This window comes from Giraffa tippelskirchi, chromosome 3 (assembly GCF_054371585.1).
Source record: "Giraffa tippelskirchi isolate mGirTip1 chromosome 3, T2T-mGirTip1v1.2.pri, whole genome shotgun sequence".
In the NCBI taxonomy this organism is placed as follows: Eukaryota; Metazoa; Chordata; class Mammalia; order Artiodactyla; family Giraffidae; genus Giraffa; species Giraffa tippelskirchi.
Genome location: NC_137277.1, coordinates 161,393,443 through 161,411,622, shown reverse-complemented (window position 1 = coordinate 161,411,622; position 18,180 = coordinate 161,393,443).

Sequence of the window (18,180 nt, the reverse complement as noted above, 5' to 3'; positions counted from 1 at the left end):
GATAGTTTTCTTGACCTGTACCACAGAGCTCCTCTAATTCTTCATCTCCACCAAAAGGCCTTCATTTACACCTCTGTGTATCTGGTGCTTTGGAGCAATGATGACAGAGGAAAACATCAGGGGGAAAACACTTTCGGGGTGTGAAAACAAGAGAATTTCCTTGATTCATGATGTTTTTCATATTTTTTTAAAGTTGCCACTTGGAAATTCACTTAGCAGAGATGGGTTTACCTATTCCCAGAGATTAAGTTACCAGATGTGATTTTAAAGTATAATGTAAAAATAACCTGCCTGATATTAGCATTATGTCTCCAACAAGAATGCTGCAAGAGAGGAGAACAGTATGTTGGAAACATTCTTTACATGTGTTTCTCTATACACATTCCTGAAATTGATGGGGATACCCTGTGCGTTGTAGAATTTCTCAGTTTCACTTTTAATTTCCAAAATACTGTCACTTGTGGGTGCATATGAACTTGTGCAATAGAACTAAGTGCCCTTTTGTTCCCCACTCCAGTACTCTTGCCTGGAAAATCCCATGGACGGAGGAGCCTGGTAGGCTGCAGTCCATGGGGTCACTAAGAGTCGGACATGACTGAGCGACTTTACTTTCACTTTTCCCTCTCATGTACTGGAGAAGGAAATGGCAACCCATTCCAGTATTCTTGCCTGGAGAATCCCGGGGACGGCGGAGCCTGGTGGGCTGCCGTCTGTGGGGTCGCACAGAGTCAGACATGACTGAAGCGACTTAGCAGCAGCAGCAGCAGCCCTTCTGTTTCTTTTCAGAGGCTATGCAAGGCAACTACCTGTGACCACTAGACCAAATCTTCCTGGACTATTGAGACTTATTAGAAGGACAGCTCCCTGCATTGTCAACAAATCTTGAATCTCTGGCAAACGGACAGTGTGCAAGCTGAGGATTATTACCATTATGAATTCACACATCCACAGAAACTTTGTCTAATTATGTCAGTCTTTGGGGTTGCACATTTCTTCCCAGTGCTGGAAGGGAAGATTATACTTACCCTTAAGAACTATGCTGTTAAATGAGAGAACTAGAGAAATTAGCCTTTAGAAATCTTGAAATGCTTTCCTTCCTTATCACTTTCCTCAATTAACTCGCTTTGTTTCCCTCTGTCCTAACTGCTTATATTGAAACACACAATCCTTTTGTGGAAATTGCTACATCTTCTAAATCAATTGGAACCATTGGTTTTCCTCTGCTCCTCCACTACTCAAAAATCAGTGATTTTGGTTCCCAACATTTTTGCTTTCTTCTGGGCACTGAAGCAATTAAATTAGGAAAGAATTCAGAAACAAGAGATGGTAGAAGGGGCTTTACGTAGAAAGAAAATAAAAGATTAAAGTGAGGAAGAAAACTCTATGAGAGTGAAAATGGCAAATGTCTCAAATTATATTCAATAATGTAGTTAGTTTACTGAATGACCTTTTGCACCTTAGTTAAGAAAAAGGAAAAGAACAGGTTCAGCATTTTCATCAACTATGTCAGGACTCTCCTAACCCCCAAATACCTCCGTTGTTTGTCTCAAGAATATTTACACTTCAGGATGCCTTTCTTTATCTTCAAAAATACAATGTGGAAAATGTTGGTTTAAGGTAATGAGAATTTTTGTTGGAATGCAAATATGTCATCAATGAGGTAACTTGTTAAACCATTCTTATCCTAGAGAACAATAGTTCATCCAATTGTCTTACCTGGTTAATAGAATTCCAGGAGAATGGAATGAAGGAAAGGTCAGCTTTGAAGACATTTGGGGTTCAGTTTATAAAAGGATCCCTTTGTGGGTTGCTATTTTAGAAAGATAAAAGGTAGTAAGGCTGTTGCTTGAGAGGAGAAGGAAGAGAGAAGAATATACAGGAGATATTTACTTATTTAAAATTTTGCTGAGGGACTACTCTTGTCTGGGTTGTTCATGTGTAAGTGGACACAGCAATGGAAATCTTAAAGAATTCAGCATATCTGGAATCAGGAAATAGAGAGCTAAAAATACCAGTTTCACCTTGCTTTTAATTTAAATTGCAAATGGGCAGAAGGGACTATTCTTGAACCTAGACATAGTGAATAGTGCGTAAACCAATCTGCAGAGATGCTAGAAAGAGCTTCCCTCGTGGCATTTGTCCATGAAGTGAAAAAAAAATCTGCTTTCTACTTACAACAATATTGGAGAGAATTCTTGCTGTGATTGAAGAAGATTATTCAGCTCATAAGCATTCATCTGAAGTAAGAGTAAGCTTTAGTTATTACTTAATAGAATTATGTTAATGAGATAAAGCAAATATGACAATGTCTGTGGTTATTTGTCTAATTTAAAATATTACATAATTTTGCCATTCTTCACTCTTTGTCTATAGTCTTCAAAGTCTTCAAAGAAAAGAAGAGAGGAAAGTTTAAAGACATAAGGTCTTCACACATTGTCATCAGTGTGGCGGGAAAGGATGTTAAAAATTGCAATTTGGGATGATCAGCAGATTCAATTTATTCATGCTTTCTCTTTATCCAGTAACCAAGATAATCAAGGGTGGGCTGTTTCACATGCTGGAAATGTCATATTTAGTCAATAGATAGCAGTCATCATTACTGTGCAGTCACATATTTTGCTGGGAAATGCTGAACAGGTAGAAAAAGGAAATGAACTATCTTTTGATGAAAAGATGAACACAACCCAATCAGCAGTAGAAATTGACAAGTTTAAGAGGATCTTCTCACCAAAATCAATAAAGAAGGAGCTGTCTTATATTTTGTTATATACTTTGTCTAGATAACCTGGAGTTACAGAAATGTTATGTATAGAAAATTAAATTTTGTTTTTTTAGGATAGGTGAAGATACTGTGACTGAAATGGTATTAAGCAGGAAATTTTTGTAAAAGGTAGAACACTATTAGTTCCATGAGTCACAGGCCTTGTTCATGTATGTAATCTTTCTTTAAAAATTATCTTTTTCCATGAAACTCATAAAAAACTCATCAGTTCAGTTCAGTCACTTAGTCATGTCTGACTCTTTGCGACCCCATGGACTGCAGCACTCCAGGCCTCCCTGTCTATCACCAACTCCCGGAGTTTACTCAAACTCATGTCTGTTGAATTGGTGATGCCATCCAAACAGCTCATCCTCTGTCGTCCCCTTCTCCTCCCACCTTCAATCTTTCCCAGCATCAGGGTCTTTTCCAATGAGTTAGTTCTTCGCATCATGTGGCCAAAGTATTGGACTTTCAGCTTCAGCATCAGTGTTGGGTCAAATTGAAAGGTTTCACTGCCAGTTTTGTTTCAGATGGCAGAATTAAGGGTATAATGAAAGAAAATCTTACTAATTGTATTTCACTTGACCCCAAGAGACAAACTCAAAATTATGTCAAAATGAAACAGAGATCTCCTCTCTTTCATCCAGTAATTTATGACTTCCATGATTTTTAAGTCAAAATTGACATGACTATTATCAGTTAATTTTTTGTGCATTATAATCATATCCCTTAGCCCTTACTTATAAGATGAGGTACTTCAAAATTCAATAGCAATGCTTAGGAAAACGGTGAGTGACATTTTCTGGGACTCCAGTATTTCCTAGTATTTTGTCACAAATCTTCAATGTCTCCTGCCAATAATAAACATAAAGTGAATTTCCTGTTCTTTCCTGAGTGCAAAATATTAGTCACTCACTTAGCTGTTCCCTTTGGACCAGAAGACCCAGCTTCATTTAGATGAATCGTTTTGCGAAATTCTGAAGTAAAGTGCTAGTGAAATGAAACTGTTCTAAAAGGGGTTTTGTCAGCATGGTTTACACAGCTAATGGATGATGGCAAATCTTTGTGCCTGAAAGAGGTAGACATTTGAGTAAAAGTGAGCAAAGTGGAACTTTCACACCCACTGTTTTCATAATAGTTTTCCAGTATGTTTTCTGAAATAACTATTTTTTTTAAATACATCATTAAGGTTCTGTATATAAACAAAATGCTTTCTGACTTTGCAAGGTACACTTGATTTTCTGCTACCATCTGAAACATCAAGAATATCTTGTTGCTGTTGTTGTTCAGTCTCTAAGTTGTGTTCAATTCTTTGCAACCCCATAGACTGCAGCACTCCAGGTACTTCTCTCCTCCATTATCTCTCAGAATTTGCTCAAATTGATGTTCATTGAATTGATGATGCCATCCAACCAATTTGTCCTCTGCTGCCCACTTCTCCTTTTGCCTTCAATCTTTCTCAACATCAGGGTCTTTTACAATGAGTTGGCTCTTCATGTGTATCAGGTGGCCAAAGGATTGGAGCTTCAGCTTCAGCATCAGTCCTTCCAATGAATATTCAGGGTTGATTTCCTTTAGGATTGATGGGTTTGATCTCCTTGCAGTCCAAGGGACTCTCAAAAGTCTTATCCAACACCACAATTCAAAAGCATCGATTCTCCGGTGCTCAGCCTTCTTTATGGTCCAAGTCTCATATCTGTATGTGACTACTGGAAAAACCATAGCTTTGACTAGACAGACCTTTGTCAGCAAAGTGATATCTCTGCTTTTGAATATGCTGTCTAGAACTGTCATAGCTTTTCTTCCAAGAATCAAGCATCTTTTAATTTCATGGCTGCAGTCACTATCTGTTGTGATTTTGGAGTCCAAGAAAATAAAATCTGTCACTGTTTCCACTTTTCCCCTTCTATTTGTCATGAAGTGATGGGGCCAGATGCCATGATCTTAGTCTTTTGAATGTTGAGCTTCAAGTCAGCTTTTTCACTCTCCTCTTTCACCTTCATTGAGAGGCTCTTTAGTTCCTCTTCACTTTCTGCATCAGAGTGGTATCATCTGCATATCATAGTAAGTTTAATTTAAGTATAATTTAAGTAGGTCCTGCTGAATCTGAGGCTAGACATCCAGACCACCTATCTATCCATGAGTGTTTTAGGGCAAATTTTAGTATAGAATGTAGATGCTTAAAATGATTTTAAGAATGAAAATGTGTGGGAAGAGGATCTTCTTATCCAGTGAGAAGACTTTGTGGTAAGGAAAGAGAGAGGTTGTTTCTATGCATTATCATCATCATCATCACCACCACACATCTACACACAGAAACACACAGATACACACGGAAACACACAGACACACACACACACACTGGATTAAGCAGGACTGGACTAGGAGAATTTACCTGTTCCAAAATGCTAAAATCTCTTCCAATACTTCCAGTGCCTTTTTCCTTCTTTCGTAACTTCCTTTGACTTGGCCCCACTCTGGGGCTGATCCAGACGAAGCTGACAATCAGTTAAGGTCTGCCTTTGTTTTTTGCAATTTGGCGTCAGATTTTTTCCAGGCTTTCTTACTATCTTCACTGATGAGATCTCTTCTTCTCTGATGCCTTCTCTTGAGCCACACATCTTTCTTTCAGGCAACTTTCTGCTCCTCTGACTTCCATCAGAAATGATATATTCTGTGTTCTGTCAAACTCTTGACGCTAAGTAGCTTCGGTCGTGTCCGACTGTTTGTGACCCTATGGGCTGTAGCCTGCCAGGTTCTTCTGTCCATGGTATTCTCCAGGCAAGGATACTGGAGTGTGTTGCCATTTGCTGCTTCAGGGGATCTTCCCGACCTAGGGATCAAACCCTCATCTCTTATGTCTCCTGCATTGGCAAGCAGGTTCTTTGCCACTAGCGCCACCTGGGAAGCCTTGATAGTTAACTTAGTAACAGATATGTGATAAATGCTTGGGGCTAAGATTTCAAAAGACAATTATATCTTGGTGTGTATCTAAGCCACTATTTTAAAAAGTCAATCTGGGTCAATATTTTTTAATCCACAAGATTCACTCAGTTGGTGAAAATCGAAGAGCTTCAGGCAGATGGGTCTTATTTTCTTAAAACTTGCCTCCTAGGGGATGACCTCCTCCAGTTTGTCCCAGGAAGTTACCCTTCCTGTCACTTTGGCTATAAATCACACAGGATCCTGCCACAAGAAGGGACGTATCTTCAGAGCAAGTGGATGAGCTGCCTGCTGGTTCACTATGGCAGGAGCGCTGGCCAGAGGTGTCTCAAGAAGCGTGCCTCAACATTAATTCTAATAAGAATCCATTGCTGACTCTGCAAAATTTGCAGACACTTAAGACATCTGCTGTTTTCCCTCATGTCTCAACTGCTCTACCATTCTTTTGCATTGTTTCACAGAGAAGTTATCATCAGAAACAAAATGACAGACATTCGGTTAAACAGACAGTTTCATGTTAAATCTTCCCTTTCCTTCTCTACAGTAGACTCTTTTCTGAGAATGAAGTTGCCATACACAGGCTAGATGATCTCTTAAAACCCTGGAGAGAAACATCTTTCAGTTGCTTTTGAGGGAAATAAACATGACACAGGAAAAGAAAATCTTCTTTTAATACATTTGGCTATTTGGCTGTCTGAATCCAAAGCAGTTGGAACTGTAAATGTTAAATTTGGCTTAAAGCAATCCTCAGCAAGAAATACAACTCCAAATTTTGAAAAGAGAAAAAAAAGTTAAAAGCTTTACTAACAGTTAATAGTGCTTATGTTTACAAGTCTAAAAGTGTGTAAATTCAACACTTCAATCTGCTGATTTGCCAAAGCATAATTTACTCCCAGTTCATAAACACACTGAAATACTCAGAGAGAAACATGTGGTTTTCTTGAAGTTTATAGACAATGGAAGTAATCAATTCCTGCCTTCAGGGAGTTTGTAATCTAAGAGAAAAGATTATCATGTAGTACCTTGTAAGTGGACAGTTGTGTATGAGAGCTGTCAGATATTGAGAGACTTAACTGGGAATTATGCCTTCCTTACAAGTTCTTGGCTTCTTGTATGCAGATGCAAACATTCAGATGTGTGTGAATTATGACTTTAATCATGGGAAGAATTTGACACATTTAGTGGAAGAACTGACAGCTGTTTCCATAACTTGAGCTCTCTAGAAAGCTTTAGGGTCTTAGAGCCTGTGGATTATTGCAGGAGAATGAAGCTGAAGCAGATTTTGTGGGGCTGAGAGAGAGGAGACATGGAGCATGTAGAGGTCAAGTATATAACAAATAGCGACATAACCCAGAGAGGAGGAGGGAGATTCAAGGGAGATTTCAGAGATATTTAAAGAGAATGGAGAATTCCTCCTCCCCACTCCATTACAGAAGGAATGCAAATTTATTGTAGAAAGATTGGAAACTCTAGAAAGGCAAAAAATTAGAATAAAAGTTACTTCAAATCCCATCACTCAAAGACACCCACTATTATTGTACTGATATTTATCCTATATCTTTTTCAATAAATAATGACCTCATTTGTCTTTCATAAGAATAGTATCATTTTTATTAAATGTACTTTTTGAATTTGCTCTTTTATTTAACAATGTAACCTGAACACCTGAAAAGAGTTTTTTGGGAAAAGGGTATTTAAGATCAGCTGAATAGAGAGAGGACTGCTGCTGCTAAGTCGCTTCAGTTGTGTCCGACTCTGTGTGACCCCATAGACGGCAGCCCACCAGGCTCCGCCGTCCCTGGGATTCTCCAGGCAAGAACACTGGAGTGGGTTGCCATTTCCTTCTCCAATGCATGAAAGTGAAAAGTGAAAGTTAAGTCGCTCAGTCGTGTCTGACTCTTAGCGACCCCATGGACCCCATGGACTCTGTCCATGGGATTTTCCAGGCAAGAGTACTGGAGTGGGGTGCCATTGCCTTCTCCAAGAGAGAGGACTAGAATGAAGGAATCCAGTAACAAAGAAATAGCAAACTTTGAGCCCAGTGGAAATATGAATGCCAGAGGTGGGTCTTATTATTATTATTATTTTTTAAAGCACTTAATGAGTCAGTTCCAGAGACCAGTAAAAGAATTGAGAGGCAAAGACCTGATTTCCAGCTCCTCCCCTCATAAGCTAAGGATCCTTGACAAATTCTTAAACACATCTGAGTCTGAGCAGTAATTAAATTAATTAATTAAAACTGAAGAAAATTAACTGAGCTTTTTATTATGAGTTAGAATCTAGGTGCTTTCACATGCACACTCTTATTATCCTAACAGTAACCTTGCTGGGAAGGAATTGTTAACTACATTTCACAAGTGAATAACTGGACAATCATGAAGGCTAATTTTCTCCACACACGGCAAAGCTGAGACCCAAACTCAGATCCATGTCTCTTTCCTCTGAATGTGTTCCTTTCATCTGTCACGTATAAAAAGGGGCTAAGATTACCTTGAGATTCCCAAGTGGCTGGAAGATAAAGAATTTGTCTGCCAATGCAGGAGGTGTAAGAAATGCAGGTTTGATCCCTGGGTCAGGAAGATCCCCTGGAGGAGAGCATGGCAGCCCACTCCAGTATTTTAGCATGGAAAATCCTATGGACAGAGGAGCCTGGCGGGCTACCGTCCATGACATTGCTAAAGAGTCTGACACAACTTAGTGACTAAACAACAACAGCAAGTTTACCTTACCTCATTTTGTGTGATGACCTTCTACATATGAAACTTTATTTTGTAAAGTGTCAAACACAACAGATAAATTTTGTTCCTTGTCATCTGTAACAAGTCCAATTTCAAATCCTCCACTTGAATGTGTGTTCTGATCTCTGATAATCGACCCTTCCAACATTATCAACTGCTGTGGTCCTGGAAAGGTATATTCAGTCTACCTGAGCTGGAGCTTTACCTGGCACCATGGTGTGCAGTGAGCCTTTCATTTCTCCTCTTTTTCTCAACAGCTTTACACTGTGACTCAGTAAAAGTTGGTATCAGTCCGTATTCTGATGGCGGACCCCAAGTTTCAGCAAGTTACAACATCAGAGTCTGCTGCAATGTGGCCAAAAAGAAACCGCATTCCACACCGTGTCCAGATGCTTTGAACAAATCTAAAATGACTTTTTAAAGATCGCTTTAGATAAATAAAACTTGAGCTAGCGAAAGCAGCCCTTTCCAGATGTCCAGCCAGGAAACCCCAGGTGCAGATGAGTCAGCAGACGTGTTGTCTCATCTGAGGCGGCACGGGGTCCATATGTCCACACACAGCGGGCCATGGCTGAGGTTGTGGTCATGCCCACCTTTAGATGTGGCCAGGCTCGGGCTGATTCAGGGAGAAACGCTGCTTCTCATTGAGTCACGAGCCCGTCTGGGAGTTTGGCTGCTTTGCTTGGGGAACTTGCCCAGGATCCATGGTCCAGACCTGCAGCTGAGTCCAGTGTAGCAGAGCAGGCGGTCTCCAGGAGATGATCCGATAATGAGGAGGAGTAAGTCACTTTTCAAAAGGTCCAGTTAACACAGGGAGATTTTGGAGAAGAGCTTGAAATTCAGCAGACTGACCTAAGAACAGATACAAATGTGAGGGAGATTTATTAAAGGCTCTTTATCTTTCTTCTCCCTGGATCTCTTTCCGCAGGTAGAGGAGTGACTTAGAATGTGACCAGCCAGGCTTGTTCAAGCTGGCTGACTTATATTTTATCTTCATGAAAGTTCTCTTTAAGGTTTGATGTGCACTTGGCAGCTCACCATCTATTAAACCTGACCAATAATTCAGGTAAGTCTGTCTTTTGGTAAATGCATAGCAAGCTTTCCAGGGTCAATGCCATGGCAGGCACTGGGTATGTAGTAAATGAGACACACTGACTCTGAGATATTGTATTAGTTTCCTTTTGCTACATGACAAATTAACACCAACTTAGTGATGAAATCAGCCTCCATTTATTGTCTCACAGTCCTGTAGATGAGTAGTCTAGATGGGGCTCAGTTGGGTTCTCCCCTCAGAATCTCATGAGACCACAGTCGAGAAGTTGGCAAAGACTGCTGTCTCACTGGAAGCTTTGAGTCCTCTCCCAAGTCAGCAGAAATCAACTCCCTGCAGCCATGAGACTAATGTCAACTTGGTTTTTAAGGACAGTAAATGAGTGACTTCAGGGAACATCGACCTTCTTCAAAGGGGCTAGCCCATTCAAGATACTATTCCTTTGATTAACTTAAAGTCAACTGATTAGGGACCTTAATTACATCTGCAAAATTCTCTCACCTTTGCCATACAATAGTGAATAATGACAGGGGTGATATATCACCGTATTTACATGTCCTACCCACACTCAAGTTGTGGAGGCTATATAGGGCTTGGATCCTTGAAAGTGGAAATCCTGGGGCCATCTTGGAAATCTGCCTACAACAGATATTAAATGAGTAACTGAAGGAAAAATAATTAAACCATTATAACTCACGAAAAACTCTGTAAAGGAGAATTATAGGTTCCCATCAGACTGGTTAAGAGGGAGTCTCAGCTTCCTGTAAGAGGATGGGGAGACTTCCTGAGACCTGCCAATTAGACTGAAATCAGCAAAGCTAAGATAGAAAGGGTTGGGAGAGGAGGGGAGCAGAGCTGGAATGAGAGGACATAAATTAGATTAATAAATATGCCTAAAATAAAGTGAACTCACCCACTGGCTCTCCCTATTATTCCCAGAAAGTGAAGTTGAGCATTTTCCATGTACAAGGAAGCTGACAACAGATCCAAAGGGCTCCTTTGTCCACTGCCTTTTCTGGAGAACTTAGGGGTATCTGTCTGTAGCAGGGTCTGGGTTTCTCCTACATCATGGATATGAGGAGCAACAACAACAACAAAATCAAGGTCAATTCTAGCAGTAGGTAGCATTGGGTAAGTCTCATACATATTTTGCAAGCTGGCAAATCTATCTGTAAAGCCTGAAATTGTGGGTGGTTCCATTACTTACAAAGGTGAATTTAGAAGTGAAAGTATTTTCTTTGTCTTTGAACACTAAGACAGCCTTCTCTCTGGTCAGAGTAAATACAGAAAAGAAATGTAAAAATACATATTCAAGCTGGCATTGGAATGTTCCTGTCAGCACTTGGAGGAACCTAGCAGATGGGAAGTCTCATGCCCACCCTTTAACAAATATGTACTGATTTCAGCAAGGAGTTGTGAAATCCCACAGTGTCTCTAATGTACCTTTACCCCTCTCATCCCATCCACCAAATCCAACTTGCTTGCCAAGATAGGAGGGAAAGATGAAATAATCAGAATTGACCCAAAGCACATGAGTACCTAAACTATATGCCAAATTTAAAAATGGAGAGGGTTTTCATTTGATTAAATTATAGGTCTCTTTCCACCAAATTCCCTTTCTATAAGTTGTAGTAAAATGTCTTCTAATGGAAAGATTCTGGAAAGATGATTTGGAATACAAATGTTTGAGAGCTGAAGTACAAAAATTTTACTCATTAACTAATTTTACCAGCAACTTCAACAGAATACAGGGACAACCTCAAACAGGGACAAACAATTGACGCTCTTTAGAATCTTGATATCTATATCACTATCTCGGAGAATGTGTTAAGTATGTATCAGCCTTCATATCAAGAAAGGCTTCTGTGTTGGGAGAATGGCAAAATAGTCCTGGACTATACTTCTTCACAGAGAAGGAAATGACAACCCACTCCAGTATTGTTGCCTGGAGAATCGTATAGACAGAGGAGCCTGGTCGGTTACAGTCCATGGGATCGGAAAGAGTTGGACACAACTGAGCGACTAACACAACAACAACAACAATATATATATATATATATATATCCCCTGGAGTAGGAAATGGCAACCTACTCCAGTGTCCTTGCCTGGAGAATCCCATGGAGAGAGGAGCCCGGCAGGCTACAGTCTATGGGGTCGCGGAGGGTCAGACACGACTGAGTGACTTGACTTCATACTTCTTCACTAAGCCAAATGACCCCTTGTTTCCTCCTTGTGTTTCACTATGTTACTTTTCTCTTGATGCTGAAGTGACCCAGACTTTTATTTTCTATTCTTTCTTTTTCATTGACCTGTGACTAGGTCAGTGTAAGCAGAATGGAGATGGGTTATTGGGAACAGCTGGGAACAGGTCTGCTGAGCGTCAGCAGGCGGCCTCCCTGCTCCCTATGACTAATTCATCAACACAGGGCTATTCGTCACCCCACATTCCCTGAGACCTTGATGACCATATTAGGTAGACACAAAGGAGAGACTCTGAGACTCAGTTTGGATATAAGAGGTGGTTCAGCCATCTACTCGCTATTCAACTATTATTTTGTACACAGTTATTAGCAGACACTGTCTCCTGTTGACGTTTCAGGCACTGTATTGTTCTTTGCCCTACCAATGGATCCTCTTTACTAAGGTTTTGCTTTCTTAACTCACTTGATCATAAAAATTCATGGACATTGTCCTCAAGATAGGGCTTCCCATGTGGCACTAGTGTAAGACTCTGCTGTAGGTGTTCAGCGTACATCAGTGAATACAACAAAGATCTCTGCCCTCATGGGGCCAATATTCTACGAAGAGGATGAGACTCCGAATAATTTAGTTTAGCAAATTATACAATGCTGTATAAGGGTACCGGTACCATGAAAGAAAAAAAAAATAAAAGCAGGAAACAGGCATTGGATATGTGAGAAGGTAGTCACAATAAGCTTCACTGTTAGGGTAAAGTTTTAACAAAGACTTGAAAAAGGTGAAGAATTTTGCAGGGTCTGGGAGAAGAGCATGTTAAGCATAGCAAACAGCTAGAACAAAGACCCTATCTGAGGAGGGACCTGGTGTGTTTGAGGAGCAAGGAGTGAGAGAGAGAGGACATAGAGGTAAGAAGGATGGGGGTGAGATGAGATCAGTTAGGGCCTTATGGGTCATTTGGAATGTGATGGAGAAACAGTTCATGGTTTTCAGCAGATGGTGACATGGTATGAGATATTTTAATAGAGTCACTCTGGCTAATGTTTTGAGACTAGATTGTCAGAAGACAAGTATGGAAAAGACCATTTTGGAGAGCATTTGGCAGTATCTAGACCAGGTAGTGGGCTTCCCTGGTTACTCAGAAGATAAAGACTATGCTTGCATTGCAGGAGACTTGGGTTTAATCACTGGCTGGGGAAGATCCCCTGGAGAAGGGAGTGGCTACCCACTCCAGTATTCTTGCCTGGAGCATTCCATGGACAGAGGAGCCTGGCAGACTATAGTCCATGGGGTTGCAAAGAGTCAGATATGACTGAGCAACTGAGCACACATGTACAGACCTAGTAAAGCTAAAGTTTTGCCTTCTCTGGAATCCAGAAATTCTAAGCACCAGAAGAGAAGCCCTCTCAATGTATACAAGGAGAGATGTACAGGAATGTTCATTGTGGCACTGTGAGCAGACACGAAAAAATCAAAATAGCCCATTAATGGGAGTGTGAATGAGATTCAGGAAGATCCCCTGAAGTAGGAAATGGCAACCCGCTCCACTATTGTTGTCCAGAAAATCCCAAGGACAGAGGAGCCTGGTGGGCTACAATTCATGGGGTCGCAAAGAGTCCAACACACTGAACATGCACGCATGCACATGCAATGAAACACTCTCCAGCAATTAAAATGAATGAAACAGAGTTGTATTATCAAGATGGATCCATTCCTCAAACATAAAATGGAATGATAAAAATCTAGTTGCAGAAGGATAGTTACAGAATGATATCAAGTTTAAAACACCACAAAAGTATTTATGCTATATATGTGTTTAGTGAAAACAGAGTATCTGGTGGTCCAGGTGTTGTCTCTGTGATTCCACTACAGGGAGTATGAGTTAGATCTCTGGTCAGGGAAGATTCCACAGGTGACAGGCCAAAAAAAAATTAGAACGTCAAGTGAAGAATATCCATTTCCTGAAAATAATTATATTTTTCAGGAAGAGAGACTAGAGGGTTTGGGGATGTGTGTAGAAAGAATTCCAACTGAACCTGCAATTGTATTAGTGTTTCTCTCTCCCTCTTTTATTAGAAAGGTTCAAACCTTGCAAAATATTAAATTTCCTATCTTTTTTATTAAAATGAAATCAATAAAAATAAATAAAATAAATAACAAGAAGAGAAACAATTTATTTGGCAATTGATTTTTATCTGCACCTCCAAAAGAGCATGCATAATATTTACATAGTCCATGTAGTTCTGTTTTGCAAGTACTTCCAATCAAAACTGTAAATTCTTCCCAAGTATGCTTAAAAAAAATTTATGCCTAGAAAATTTGTACTGTTTTTCTCAGCATTTAGCAACCTTTATCATGGTGGTGGTACATGACAGCCATCAGAGCTAAAAGCAATGCTTGCTGCTATTCACAATAGCCAGGACATGGAAACCACCTAATGGCCAGTGACCAATGGATTAAGAAAATGTGGTACATATATACCATAGAATACTACTCTGCCATGAAAAGAACTAAGTAATGCCATTTGTAGCAACATGATGCAACTAGAGATCATCACACTCAATGAAGTCAGAAAAAGAATGACAAATACAATATGATGTCACTTATGTGTGGAATATAAAATATGACACAAATGAACCTATCCATGAAATAGAAACAGGTTCATGGACATAGAGAACAGACTTGTGGTTGCCAAGGAGGAGAGGGTTGGGGAACAGATGGAGTGAGAGGTTGGGATCTGCACATGTAAGCTATTTTAAATAGAATGGATAAACAACAAATTCCTACCGTATAGCACAAAAAACTGTATTCAATATCCAGTGATAAACCATAATGGAAAAGAATGTAAAAGAGAATGTATGTATGCACATATTTGAATCACTTTGCTATACAGCATAAATTAACACAGCACTGTAAATCAACTACACTTCAATAAAAAAATTTTCAAAAATTAATAAAAAATAAAAGTCAAGAAAACCAATAAAATAAACAATGCTTGACGGTATTGTGACTGTTGCAGAAAGTGCCCTTGGCCAGGCTCCCTGGGTTTTTTAAGTTGTGATCACTAGTGGAGATGAACAATTAGTGGCCCCAGTCCTGCAGGGTCAGGTGGCTTTCTTCCTCTACTGTTTGCAAAAACAGGATGGAGCAGTTTAGGCAGCTTAAGCATTATTTGGAGAGTTGTAATGGTATTAGCAGAGGGACAACCTGAGCCAAGTGTATTTTAGCAAGTGACAAGTATGTTTGCTGTAATATATTGATAATCATTTTTCTTCTTCTCTGTCTCCCTTTTTCTTCTGCCTTTATATAAGAGGCTTCTTTTAAAACAAGTGTTTTCAGATTGGAGTATGTTATGGCAAAGAGCCCAGAAGAGGTGGATTTAGTGCACTGAAGCCCTGTTTTCAATTATCAAGAATCCACGAAACCACAGTCCTAGGTTTTAGATGGGCCAATTTAAACGTTTGCCTTTCCAATGTAAATGTATAAAATATAAGCTGTTCAGCAGTACCAGAGTCTTTCTCAGTGACATGGGACTCATTCCTCTAGCAGAGGACCTGCTATACACCGGCTTATCACAGAAATAGGTTATAGGGTCTTCATTAATATGTCTGCAAACTGACTAGACATTGGGATATGCAATTCATTTTTCTCTAAGCTCTCACCCGTCATTCTCAATTTAATATATTTCATTATGCTAATTTTAAAAAGAAGATGGATTTTTTTCTCCTTAAAATTTCCAGCACATTTTCTAAATGCAAAGAAAATCTGTTAATGTTATTAATGCTTTATTAGATTGTTATATAAGGATTACAATGTTAATATAGAAAGTTCCTGACCTGAAGTCACATGACACAAAGAGAAAAGGAATGGCACAAGCAATGAAAAACAGAGACAGACAGAGAAAGCAGAAAAAAAATCTATGGGTTGCCGAGCGATGACAGAAGCAATGATTGTGTGTTTCTTATGTTGGACCCCACCCATGTTGGAAATTCAATAAGTTGAATTTTGGCAGCAGCGGAACATGCTTGTGCAAAATTTGACCTAAATACTTGCAACAATGTCCAGTGTTGGCTGTGTAGTTTTATATTCCTTCTCCCTCTCTCGCTCTTTCTCTCCCCTCCCAGGTTTTTCAAGATTTATTTCAAAGAAGTCTACTGGTAATCTCCATGGAGGGCACCATATTCTTCCATGGTTTCTCATGCAGTTTGGTAGAAAGAAAGAGTAGTTCAAGTCACAGGTCACTTCAAATATGCCATATACCTGAGAGCAGCAATTTCCTCACATATCACGGGGACGATGATAATATGCCTTGACCCCAGAGTGTTGTCTGGGGAAGTCAGTGGAAAATACAGTGAAATTATTTGTAGAAGTTGCTGTGATATTTTCATTCTCAATTCTACTAGTACAGTTAATGATACATTAATGACTTAAGCCTAATTTATTTCACTTAGTGTGCTCTGTCCAGTATGGTAGCCACTAGCCAAGGTGGCTATTAAAATTAGAATAAAGCAAAACTAAATAATATAAAAAAGTTAGTTCCTCAGTCTGACTAGCTTCCCAGTGTTAACAGCTACCATTTTGGACAGCATAGATATTGGAACATTTCCTTCATTGCAGAAAGTCCTGCAAACAGTGCTAGTGTTAAGTTTTAAGGAATAGACTTGATTTGCTTGAATATAGCACTGTATACAAATACCTTTCCTTACTAGCAGCCTGACCTGTGTGTTAAAGGAGACTCAAGTTCTTTTTACTAAGTTTGAAACCTAGCTATGGTGCATCTCAGAGTAATAAAGAGCTCAAGAAATTAATTTTTTAACATGAGTTTTCTATAGCTCATCGCAACAAACTCTAAAGTAATAAAATGTTCTATACCCCATTAAATTATTCTCTAGAGTTCTTAAATAAAAGCTCATCTAAATCTGATTTGCTATGACTTGGATTTTAAGACTTAAGATGAATGAGCTGCTTTGGGTTACATCATCTTCATGGATTATCAAATGATGCTTACACTGAAGTCACTCAGGACAGGTCAGTTCTATTCCCTTGTTAAAAAAAAAATGAAATGCCTGCTGTTTCCAAGTAACTTACCAGATAATACAACAGATTGATCACATGAGGCCCGAATTCAGCATATCTCAACCACTGCCTAGGCCAACTTGGATGACTGTTCAAATGAAGAGGTTTAAATAGCAAAGAAGGCATAGAGGAGCATTTAAGGAGAACCAATGTGAGCTGTGCTCTCTGGTCATGCGTATCGGCCTGATATGCAGATACTTTCCTCACTTCTGCTTGCATACTGAACTGAACTGAACTGAATACTTCCTTATTATCTTTGTATTTACAAATATGTGAGGCCTCAGTCATTTGTGAATACCATTTTAGGTTACAAAATAGGTTTCAAAGTAGTAACAACATACATCTTTAGTGTTTAGTGTGTGCATGCTAAGTTGATTCAGTCGTGTCTGACTTTTTATGACTCCATGGACTGTGGCCCACCAGGCTCCTCTGTCCATGGGGATTGTCTAGGCAAGAATACTGGAGTGGGTTGCTATGCCCTCCTCCAGGGATCTTCCTGACCCAGGGATCGAATCTGGTCTCCTGCATTGCAGGCAGATTCTTTACCGTTTGAGCCACCAGGGAAGCTGTTTCTTACAATAAAATAATATGAAGGATGACGCAGAGGTAAAGAATCTGACTGCCCAATGCAGGAAACGCGGGAGATGCAGGTTCAATCCCTGGGTTGGGAAGATGCCCTGGAGAAGGAAATGGCAACCCAATTCAGTATTCTTGCCTGGAGAATTCCATTGACAGAGGAGCCTGGCGGGCTACGGTCCAGGGGTCACAAAGAGTCGGTCACCCAGTCCATGGGGTGTACATACACTATGAACTACAGTGTTTCAAACACTGAGGAACGTGCAGAGACTAATGTAATGAACACAGACATACCCCTCACTCAGAGGGTCTTTTTAAAACAAAACCTGGCAGATACAGCTGAAACCGCTTTTGTGATCCTTACTAATCCCCTTCCTCTTTCTTCCTACCAGAGACAGTACTATCCTGAAGCTAAATATGCTTCCTTTCATGTGTTTGCACTTCCGTTACATTAAGTTATTTTTATCTATAAACAATATGAAGTTTTGTTTTGTGTGCATTTGAAATTTACATACAAGATATGGCACTAGGAGCACTATTCTGCATGCAGCTTTTTATACTCATCTTTTTATAGAATATTTTTATTTTTATATATCTATGTATCTATGTATTATCTGTCTATCATCTGTCTATCTAATGTTTGCTGTGAAACCATCACCACAATTGAGATAGCGAACCTAACCCCAAAGTTGTTTAATTCTCCTTTGTAATCCTTCCCTCTTGCCCCACCCTAACCATGTGACTCATTGGAAAAGACCCTGATGCTGGGAAAGACTGAAGGCAGGAGGAGAAGGGGATGACAGAGGTTGAGATGGTTGGATGGCATCACCAAATCAATG